Here is an 11254-nt window from a genome sequence, read left to right as displayed (position 1 = left end):
CAGCCCCATGTCACATGGGTGAAATTGGTCACGGGAAGGTAAGCCCTATGTTGTTTTTCAATTGGTATATGTGCTAACGCCTAACGTATATTTTGAACAGGCTTTCAACCTTGTAGTTTTGCCGGGAGTTTTGCCAGCCTCGTATGTCATGTGACGCATGTATTATACCGTCTGGGATTCCAGTAGGATTCACCCTGACTGGTAGGGTCAGGGTAGGATTCAACAAATAATCTAGTGCCCTCTTTAATCTAAAAAAGCAATTGAGGACTAGGCCTAATTCAGGATGGCGCTATAACAATTGAAGATTGTGGGTAATACTAAAAACTAGGGTGCTATAGGGTGAGTGTTAGCTTTTGAACTTTTATTAAAAAACACCTTTCGTCCCCCTTAGGGGAAAATAAAGGCTTAAACATAGTACAAAATACAACTAGTTAGTACTACTCTGTGATGAAAAAACAAACAGACAAACAAACACTCAGTTACGTATAAAAGTTAATAAATACACTGTAGGGGCCTATGATAAAATATGTATGATATATTATATTAAGGGCTGTGCAATAATTATGAGCCCCCGGGGGTAAAATTTCAAACGGCTCGCCAAAAATCGCTTGCCCCCCCTCTCGGCCCGCCAAAAATCTTTGCCCCCCCTTGGACATGCCAACTTTTGGGATCCCAATTTGCAAACCTTAAATGGTCTACATACATGTTGCGAGCGCAGCGAGCAGGTGGAAAATTTGCATATTTAAGCATTATGGTTTGGTTTTCCTAAGCCTTTTTAGAGCGTTTTATTTAAAAGGTGCACCAAGAATGTGTGCCAAAATTGCTTGCCCCCCCCACCTTTTGGCTTGCCAACTGAAATTTCTTGCCCCCGAGTCCCCCCAGGGCTCATAATTATTGCACAGCCCCTAAGACAAATATATATTTATGATCTAAATGAAAGTGAAAAGGTGAATTGTTTTGAAAGAGTGGTTTAAGAAGTTTTTCTGGAACATAAATTTATAAAAAAAGAGATGATTGAGGCTATCTGCGTGTTTCTACTGAGGGTAAAATTCCGGGCCATGCCGTGCCGTGCCGTGCCGTGCCGGGTAACGAGCCCAGTAGAAACGACTTGGGGTAATCGGTTGCCGTGTCATGCCGGGTCATGTGCTCGCCTTTCGTGATCCACCTCTTGAGGTGGATCATGCCGGGTCAAAGCGTGTAATCTGCGCAGTAGAAACGAGCCGTGTCATCGGTTGCCGGGTCGAGGTCATGCGTGTTTTTATTTAATATTTTATATTCTACTTGTATAGTCTAGCTTAGGCCTATGATGTAGTAGGTTCCTTCTTTCCGATATTATATACACTGGACACATGTGTGACTCGCATGAACTTGATGAAGTAAAATGGATATGACTTTACTTAGTCTAGGCCTACTTCTTTATAGTTAATGAGTTGGTTATATCTTTATAATTAATGAGTTGGTTATGAGCTGTAAATTAATTATCATAATAGCCAATTACTAGATCCACTGGTAAATTAATGCAATTTGGATTTTACGAAAATACTAAATTGTGATTGTAGGTCATATGCCATGAGCTGCCATCCGCAGACATTTAAATTTAGGATATAATTAACCGTCAAATCTGTTTTCCGTACTTCCGGTTTACAGGGAAAAAATGCCGTGCATCGTGCGAGACACGGCTTTCTGGTCTCAGTAGAAACAAGCTGGGTAACGGTGGCTGGATTATGATCGGTATTTTGTGCCCGGAAAATAGCGGGTCAAAAAGCCGTACGCTCAGTATAAACACGCTATATGAGAGCCTAAATTTATGAATGATTTCTTTTATAAATTTACTGAGATTACTAATATGATTTGAGTCTGATGAGTTGAAAAGGTCAGACATTTTAGTTTGGCTATGACTTGAAGTAAATTTTTTGTCAACAAATTTATTTCTGATTTGGTGAAAATGTTGACATTCAAAGATATTCGGCACCCATTATGTTTTCACTGCAAAGAGTACATTTTCGGTCATCATAATCAACATGAAAATATCTACCAGTTACAATAGGAATATTTGTGTTACCAAGTCTAAATCTACAAATATTAACAGCCTGAGTTTTTGGTGATGATAACAGATAACTTTCAAGTTTGAATTCTTTTTTAAAAGTTCTATAGTTAGTACAAGAGCTAGAATTATTAATTTCGCTATTCCAATTTTGCAAAAATTGGTCATTTAATACTATTAATTATAGGAAAATGACTAAGTTCACCAAGAACCATACCAGTTGCTGTAGATGACTTGCATTTCGAGTATAAGTTTACAAAATTTGCAAGTTGGCAGTTTTCAACCCATATTTAGCATTTTGTCCTGATACATTTATATAGCGAGCGATCGTTATTTACGACAGGGGGGAATGGGCATTTTGAGGGGGGAACCCGAATTTTTTTTTGGGTCTTGAGGGGGGAACTCCGAACATACCTGCCTGTGCGGGGACTTGAACCCCAGACCTCTCGCTTGTCGGGCGAGCGCGAGGCTCTACCAGTGAGCTACACATACTGTCCCTAATAGCTCCTAATAAACAGGACTCAAGTCTGGTAATAATTAATATGAGCAGTCATGCGGGGTAAACAATACAAACAGTAAAATATGTCTAGGAAGTTGGAATGATTTCTATAGCCTTGTTAAGATACAAGAAACATTTTAGGAAGGTTTTGTGATCATTGGAGGGTGTAACTCTCAGAACAACAAATAAAAAGGGCCTCCTTCTTTTTCCAGGCATTATTATTGTATACGCTAAAACAGCTCTAAGTATGGGTATTTACACCAATTTTGCGATAAAAAATAGAAAATAAAAAGCCCCCTCCTCCTCCTTTTTTTCAAAAACCCGGACGTGAAACATGTTTTATTTTTTACTTGGCCTTATTGAATGCAACATTATCATAATGGCATAACTATATTCAATATGCCAGGACTATGACTATAGACAAACGGAAAGAGCGCCACACCTGTTCCCTCAAGGTGAATGAGACGACGAGATTTGTGAAAATCTTAATTGGACCCATGAGTTTTCAAGTTCCGTTAAACTTGTGTATGTAGTTGTTCGCGTTGATCGATACAAAAAGATTAACAAAACCAGCCAAAATTAATAGTGTTGTTGTTTATGATGGAAACGTGAATGCTGCTCTGGCACTGGCAGGAACTTCGGAGTGAGAAGTTATCCTTGCGATTTTGTTGGATTGTGTGCTGGGAAGTGTGGTTATAGCAACGGAAGTAAGGTAAATAGTGGTATTTGTAGCCATTTAGCTTGTTCTCTCTGTGTGTGAAGTGGTGACTGACTGACTTGCAACTTGAACTTGCAAGTTGTGCAACCAAATGCATTTATCATGCAGTGAGTTTTTCTGAGTGGTCACCGTTTTAGTTAGGGGGGTGATCTCGAACCAAAGTTTTAAAAAACTTGTGAAAATCATTGTAGTGATTTGGTGTGAGTGGGAAAATGACCTTTATTTCGTTCAATTCGGGCATTTTACCCCCTGGACATGGCTTCTGATGTTTTCCCGTTTTTGCCCATTTTTGTGCATTGTAATGTACAGTATTGTTATAGGCTTATACATGTTTAATAGCTAATTAAAGTTTATGGGTGACTTCAAAACTCAACTGCTGGTTGACCGGCAGTTAGTGGCAATTAAACCACATTCCATATTGTTTAGAACAGTACAAACCGGACCTAACCGGGTAGAACCGGGCGGAACTGGCGAGCAACCGGCGGATGTGTTTTGAAGCTCCCGGTGAAGCTCCCCCTATAAAGTATGTGATTTAACTTATGATAATTGTTTTCAGTGCTCTCAGACTAATGAATAACAAGAATCACTGATGTTACTGATGGAATATTCAGAAATATTTTCATGGTAGGGGTTGGTTGGATTCTGAATTTTAATCTCTTAATTATAAAGTTTAGCTGAAATGCAGCGGGAAAACATTTTGACTCCCTAATCCAACCCCTTCCACAAGAGTATTATTAAACATTTCCTAATTGGAGAAAATCAGTGTAGGTAATCATTGGTAGTGGGGAAATATGTCATGATTTTGCCACAAAAAAATGTTAACAAAAAATGTCCAGCAGGGGTGGGGGGGGATGGATGCAACTTGTACATCAGCCTGGGTAACCACCCACTCTACTCCGGTCGCGAAGGTGGCCCTCTATAAGGTCGGAAACCATATATATATCCCTGACAAGAGGCCATGAAAATCTGTGAAATGTTGATCAGTGACCTGGGATGGTCAATTGTACCTTGAATATTTACATGGAAATTGTTCAGTTATTTTCAGCCATTTTTTAAAATTTTATCTTTGACTTTCCCCATGTTCCATATGAAGGTTATACCGTCGCAACCAATTATGCAACCATGTTGTGCCACTCTTCAGCACCGGTATTCTCCACCTGTAGGCCTATATACATGTTTTGCTTTTGAACACCTGGTAAAGTAGATGGATGTAGATGGATACATTTTACACCTACACAAATTTGGGCATATTATTTATGGTAGAGACTTGATCCAAGACACCGAAATTAAGAGTATATTCCTTATAAGGGGTGGTGTACCCCGCGGTGGTCAATTCCCAAAAGGGTGTGCCAAAAATCGCTTGCCCACCCCACCCCCTTTGCCCACCTTTTGACGTGCCAAAAAACCTTTGCCCCCCCCTTTAACATGCCCAAAACAAAAGATTCTTTGCCCCCCCCCCTCTTTACACATACATGATTTTGGGGAACCCAAGTTTAAAACCTTAGATTATCTTATCATATAATGCGAGCACAGTGAGCAGGAAATGTTACATATTTGAACATTTTTCCTACACCTTTTAGATCAAAATATAGAAACGGTGCACAATAGGTCTGTGCCAAAATCGCTTGCTCCTGCCATTCTTTCTTCGACCTGCCAAAAATCGCTTGTCCCGGTACCCCATTCAACCTGCCAAAATGCTCCCTTTTTTGGCCTGCCAAAAATAATTGCCACCCCCCCCACAAACACACATAATTGACCCTGGGATCACGGTTGTTTGATGGGATCATTTATTAGTTTTTAAAACAAAACATCATGTATAACAAAATTTTAGGCTTAAACAGCTAAAAGTGATATCGTGCTAATATATACAGATGCTTTTGAGTCGTTCTCAACTTTAATTTCTTCTCTTTTACAAAATTATTCACATTTATAGTATTTCTCAAAGCTTTTTCAGATATAAAATGTATGTATTAATGCCAAAATTGGTGGCGCTATTTAGTTACTGGAAATTACCCTTTCAAGCTTTTAATACAAATAATGTCTTTTTATTGTTTGATAAAATATGTTTATAAAATTTCCTTGTTGCTTGTTCTACCTATTCCAGCTGTTTTAATGATGGTATTAATCACCTAACCCTTGCAAATAAAAAAAAATGATTTTGGATAAATAGCGCCATCTATAGTTTGCATTTAGTTAATAATGAAGCCAATTCTATATACATCAAACAGCCGTGGGATACACATACATATTGCACCACCCTTTATTCTGTGTGGTGGAAAAAAAGCATTGCGTACCACCTTCCATGCGTATTGGTGCAACCCACAAATATGACATCTACATGTGTATTATGACGTCATTGTGGTGTCAAGTGGGGTGTTGGATCTTTCCGATCTTGATATCAAAAGAATGAAAATACTTTCCGATATACATTGATACCATTTTGTAAAAGATTTAATGACAAGTGATGTTACAAAAATAACATGGAAATAATAAATTATGCTTAACCTTATTGTAATTGGCCTTATATGGCCTATGCTGAAACATGCAAAAAAGCTCGATATCTTCAGACCCCATGTCCAGGGGGTAAAATAAACGAATCGGATGAAACAAAAGCCATTTTCCCACTAATACAATGCCACTACAACTATTTCCACAAGTTTTGAAAAAATATCTCACAAAGTGGTTCAGAGATCACCCCCCTATTTTAGTGTGGTAAAGCTTATCCATTTGGCTGATTGCTGTGTCATGCGTGTGATCGATAGCTATTGACAAACTGTCCCATTGACGTCCGTTGGTCATTTGTTTATTCACAATTATCTATACAAGTGAACAGGACTCTTTATACATGTTATGAATAGCATTACACGTATCATCAATAAAGTGAGACATCACCCCACACATTTAAGTATACGTCGAACAACTGAATACCAGCACAACGTGTGGACCAATATATTTTTGTAAACATTTTAGGCCTATAACAAAATGTATATTTCGTACAAATTGTACAACTATAGTTTCTACCCTATGACCTATAAAAGTTACCTGTTATCAAAGTGTCCGCAAAAAACTGGTCATCGCAAGTATCTTTGATGCTGAAAACTAAGGATATTCACGCAGGGACAGGCCAAAAACCTTACCTCGATCGTAAAATCCAGCCAATGCATGTCATAAATAATTCATTATTCCATTGTGTAAATGTCACTGATTGTGTCCATGTATTGTTATTGCACCTGCGATCTCGTGCGAGAGTAGTTGTCATCCTGAATTTATACTCGATCGCTGGATCACCATGTGAATTCGCCTCTCGAAAACCTCTACTAGGTTGTTAAGTACACCCATCGAATGTGTGTCATCGGCCCAGTCATCGGCCCTCAGACACACACACACAGGCATAGAGTTCTGCAGCAGCATGTTTTGTTGACATTAAATACTGTTTACTTCATTTGACAGTAACTAATCCATAAATTTGACAACTCAAATACAAAGGATATAAGTTGGCAATCTTAATCAGGGTTGCCAAAATATTTCAGCCCGAATCGCGGGTCAAATAATCGAAAAGTCGCCCAATTTTTCTCTTAACCATTGGTTTCTATGGGGCAGGAAACTAGCGGAAGTCGCGGGAGCCAATGTTGAAAAGTCGCCCAATTTTTTTCTTAACCATTGGTTTCTGGACTATGGGACCGGAAATTGTCAAAAGTCGCGGGGAAAATCTTCAAAAGTCGCCCAATTGGGCTACCAAATCGCGGGTTTGGCAACCCTGATCTTAATGTTATGCAATCAAGTTTACAACACTGTCAGCTACTTTCAGTCTTACAATGAGCAGAAGTCACTGACCAACCAACCAACCATATCATTCAAGTACCAATATTGATTATCTCAAGTGGCCTGCTGCAATTGACCAGAAATGAACTGTATGATTTTCCTGTTATTTTGTAATAACAAAACCATGTTTTCCTTGATTTTGGTATGAAAATGAGCAAATAGAATTTAATGTCTTGTCAATTTGGAGTTATTAAGGGCAACTAAAACTGATATTAGGTAAGTTTTATCTGTCTGGAATCTATATTGCCTGTTCTGAGGGAATTAATGCAATGTAAACAAAACCAACCATGGCTGATGTGGACATTGTGTAGTGTTTTTCAGTACCCTGTTTTCCATGGGTGACTGTAGGAACCCATGGATTCGATCCATGTAGTTGTTAAGCATCGAGCACGCTGACTGGCTCAGCAATTATCAAAGTAGTTTTGTAAACCAATCAGGTTAGACGTACTTTACTGGCGAGTCACATGGGGGTCACATTAATTAATACCGAAAAAAGGCTGTCGCGTTCATTGATTAGCTTACGATTGCAAAGAATGGCTTTTGCAACCAATCGCAATACGGGTTATATGACGCCCGGCGGAAATTTTGCACACGTCCATGATGACGTCATGCCCCATTGCCACGAGGCTGGCTTTTCTGTGAAAGCGAGCGAGTGGTATAAAGTCAGTTTCACACCTGTGATTTAATGAAGCACATCATAAAATCTCTGAGCACATCCACAGCGCATTTGACAGATAAAAATGAAATTGGCAATTCTGAGCAACGGGATTCCATGAAATGGACGATTATGTAAGTTATTCTGCAGGATTGGTAATAATTAACAGCTGGTCTGCTTTATTTGAAGTGCATATTGAAGTTTGTAAGTTTGTGACTTCGTATGTTATGTGCAATTGATATTATAGGAAGCTTAAATTGGCAGGCTGTCATGCAATTTATCTGTCTCTTCCGAACATATATGTACGTTCAGGGCAAGTCATACTGAAGTATGACTTGCCCACACAGGGTATAACATTAAAGAGCTGTCATGTACACGATGTCCACTCCCACACTGGCAATGGTCAGTGTAGGTATGAAAGGTGAAACTGCATCATTTTATATATCAAATTAAAGCCCTTGAGTCAAGAAAGCCAAAACTGAAAACCGTTTTGTCATAGCCCTTTCTGTAGCAAAGTTACATCTTGTCAAAGATTGACTTTCATCAAAATATTCAGCCAATATTTAATGCATCAATTAAAAAACAAAACAGCATAGTCTCACGATAGTGCAGATTTTCTATGTGGAACTGCTGTCAAAATCCTTCTAAAATTCCATGTGCGATTGTCTCATTACCAACAAAAATCATATATTTGGGTCAAGTGAAGTATAGACAATGTATTTATGTAGGTTTCCTTGACCAATCATTTCTTTTAAATTTCTATGTAAATATGTATTGTGTTTGGGCCCCAGTTTAGGCCAAATTGGCTGACTAGCAAATGTGTTAACTAAGGTTGGCCTCTCATACCAGGGACCCTGCTCATACCTAGTCAGTGCTATATGGTGCGACCATTTTAGTCGCATTGATGACTAGATTTTTTCTGATGCGACAAAACATACAATCCCTGGTGCCAATGGCGACCAACTGTTGAAGCTTTTAATCGCCAGCAAATAGGATAGGTTAGCTATGTCAAAAGTTTTAATTAATAAGGTACTCAAGATGGTGTCAAAGTCATAAAGAACTTGATGAACTTTTTGGGAACAGGGAGAAGGAGGATGAAACAAATAAATCAGGGAGTCCAACAGCCAGTCCAACAGCCAGGTTGGTGAGGTGACTTTTTTCATTTTTCATTTTTCATTATTTCATCAGATTTCATTATTGACCTAAAATGCGTGTTGATTTAAAGCCAAACTCATACATGTGATTTCTAAACATGTTTTTTATATGGGTAGGGACTAGAAAAGTTAGAAAAGAGCCTGGTTTTGCTTCCAAGTTATAACTTTATATGTTTTACAAACAAAAATCTATGTTTCCAATTGCTAAAACTGGTGAAAACACTGATACTTTGAAAATAATGAATTATTTTGGCATTTTTGAAAATTTGACGCGGGTATTTTTGGTTTCCAAAAAGTGACGCGGGCGGGGGACGATAAACTCGGAATCGACTTTCATGCGCCTAACCTGTAGTACATATAGCATGTCTGTTTGAACACACTAGGTCTATTCACAGGTTTGCCAAACCCGTGATTTGGGCAATTTTTGACTTCCGTCCCACGACAAACATGACAAAGAAAGTGCTCCCGCAATTTCGCGACATTTGGGCTACTTTGAAAATCTCGCCTGCAAAATCTATTAAATGTTGGGCGATTTGTGACAAAGCCAACTTCATTATATTGTTCTTTTTGGACTATAGAGGAATCCAAATTCACGCATTCCTACACCTGACTAGTAGCCTTTAGTTGGGTAGCCGTCGGCTACAATGCACTCAAAATGTGAAATGATTCGGCCTTGGCGGAAATTTTAAACTGCATTCCATCACCCGTTTTACACCTTCCGCGAAAACACAGGCAGACAAAAGAATAACACAATACAGTTCCTTCGACAAAACACACAGCATGGTCTATTCGCTGTTGAAGTGACATAATAATCGGATTAACTACACGCGGTATCTATGCATTGATGTATACTTGCGAACAAAAGGACTATGTGTGAATAGATGCGATGGGATTACCTGCGGAATTATCTCCATTATAGGCCTATAGTTATTATTCTATTAATCCTCCTCGTCCTTGCATCTTCTCTAGGTGTTAGGCGGCTTTTATTTGCACAATTGGACGCTCAAAACACCAGTTTGGTGCTAGCGGCTACCCAAAGATGTCTGACCAAATCCTGACCATGACTTGGCTCCTTGGATTCGCTTCTATAGCCTATCCTTTCAATGGTCCTTCAGAAACAAATTAAAATACACAAGTTAGTAGATAACACGTACAGCACACATGGGCACATGTTTTGTCATCGCTAATTTGTTAACGCTAAGATACATAACGCTAAGATATAACACGCTATGGAAGCACTGTTATACATGAATTTCGCTCAAACTTCTCAAGGGAGTCAAGGGGCTGTAGATTTACATGTACCCGATGTTTGCATAATGTGAGGTAGAAAAACGAGAGTTGCCGCATTCTTCTGTGAGCTACGATCAAAGTGCAAAATATGACCACTTTAAACTTCAATGGCCATTATTTCAAAATCTGAAATAGACCAAAATATTTAAAAAATGAGAAAATCTTTTCTTGAGTCGATCTTGCTTTTTTACGAGGAGCATATTTGCTTACTTCAAGATGCTGCATTTGTGCCCAAAATTATGCCTGTTGTGTACCAATGCCTTGTGTCGAGTCGTGTGCCAATAGCCAATCACAGGCAATTATAGTTCTAGGGGCGTTGGCTGTTCTCTCATTAAGGATTGCCCAGGAAATTTCACAAGCTGTTTTGATAACATCCGAAGAGGTCAGAAACTTTTTTTATGAACATTTCATGTATATGACCCATTCTGACAAAACTTAGGTTGTAAATTAACAGTTATTTGTCTAACCATTTAAATGGACCACAATCCGGTCGATTAACCATGTAAACGTATGTAAAACAAGTACCGTCGGATCCGTAGCGGTCGCTGCGGGACAAGGAATTCAATTTTGCAGTGTTGGTGTCTTTGAAGCAGGTTCAAGTTAAAATTCGGAAAAAAAAAATTTCAAAAAAAAAATTTCGGAAAAAAAATTTCAAAAAAAAAAATTTGGAAAAAAAAAATTTCAAAAAAAAAAAAAATTTGGGGGAAAAAAATTTCAAAAAAAAAAAAAAAAAAAAATTCGGGAAAAAAAAAATTTCAAAAAAAAAAAAAAAATACAAAAAAAAAAAATTCTTAAACAACAAATTTCAAAAAAAAAAATTTCGGAAAAAAAAGAAAAAAAAATTCAATTTCCCTTAATTCTCTTCAAAAAAAATCCCAATTTCCCTTAATTCTCTTCAATTTCCCTTAACTTCCTCAATTTCCCTCATTTTCCCAAATTTCGGGAATGAAACTCTTTTTCCAGTATGGGGCGGTATAGGCCCTCCCCTCACCAAGTATCATAGCCATGCGACAAACAATGTAGACGTAACAGCATTTTTTAGCGTTTGTTACTAACGGACTAACGGACGGAC

At 38.3% G+C, this 11254-nt stretch overlaps 1 protein-coding gene across 7 annotated transcripts in view; it reads left to right on the top strand.

Annotated features, from left to right (window-relative positions):
* The first annotated feature begins 3130 nt into the window (after nt 1-3130).
* LOC140161166 (serine/threonine-protein phosphatase with EF-hands 2-like) overlaps nt 3131-11254 on the top strand; it is a 224443-nt gene continuing 216319 nt past the window's right edge. For all 7 annotated transcript variants that reach the window (XM_072184605.1, XM_072184603.1, XM_072184609.1 and 4 more), the window contains exon 1: nt 3131-3255. The gene's annotated coding sequence lies outside the window, so the exon portion shown is untranslated. The remainder of the gene's footprint in view (nt 3256-11254) is intronic.

The sequence above is a fragment of the Amphiura filiformis genome, chromosome 9 (assembly GCF_039555335.1).
Source record: "Amphiura filiformis chromosome 9, Afil_fr2py, whole genome shotgun sequence".
In the NCBI taxonomy this organism is placed as follows: domain Eukaryota; kingdom Metazoa; phylum Echinodermata; class Ophiuroidea; order Amphilepidida; family Amphiuridae; genus Amphiura; species Amphiura filiformis.
The sequence above is the reverse complement of the archived record's forward strand: the minus strand, read 5'-3'. Positions and strand labels throughout refer to the sequence as shown.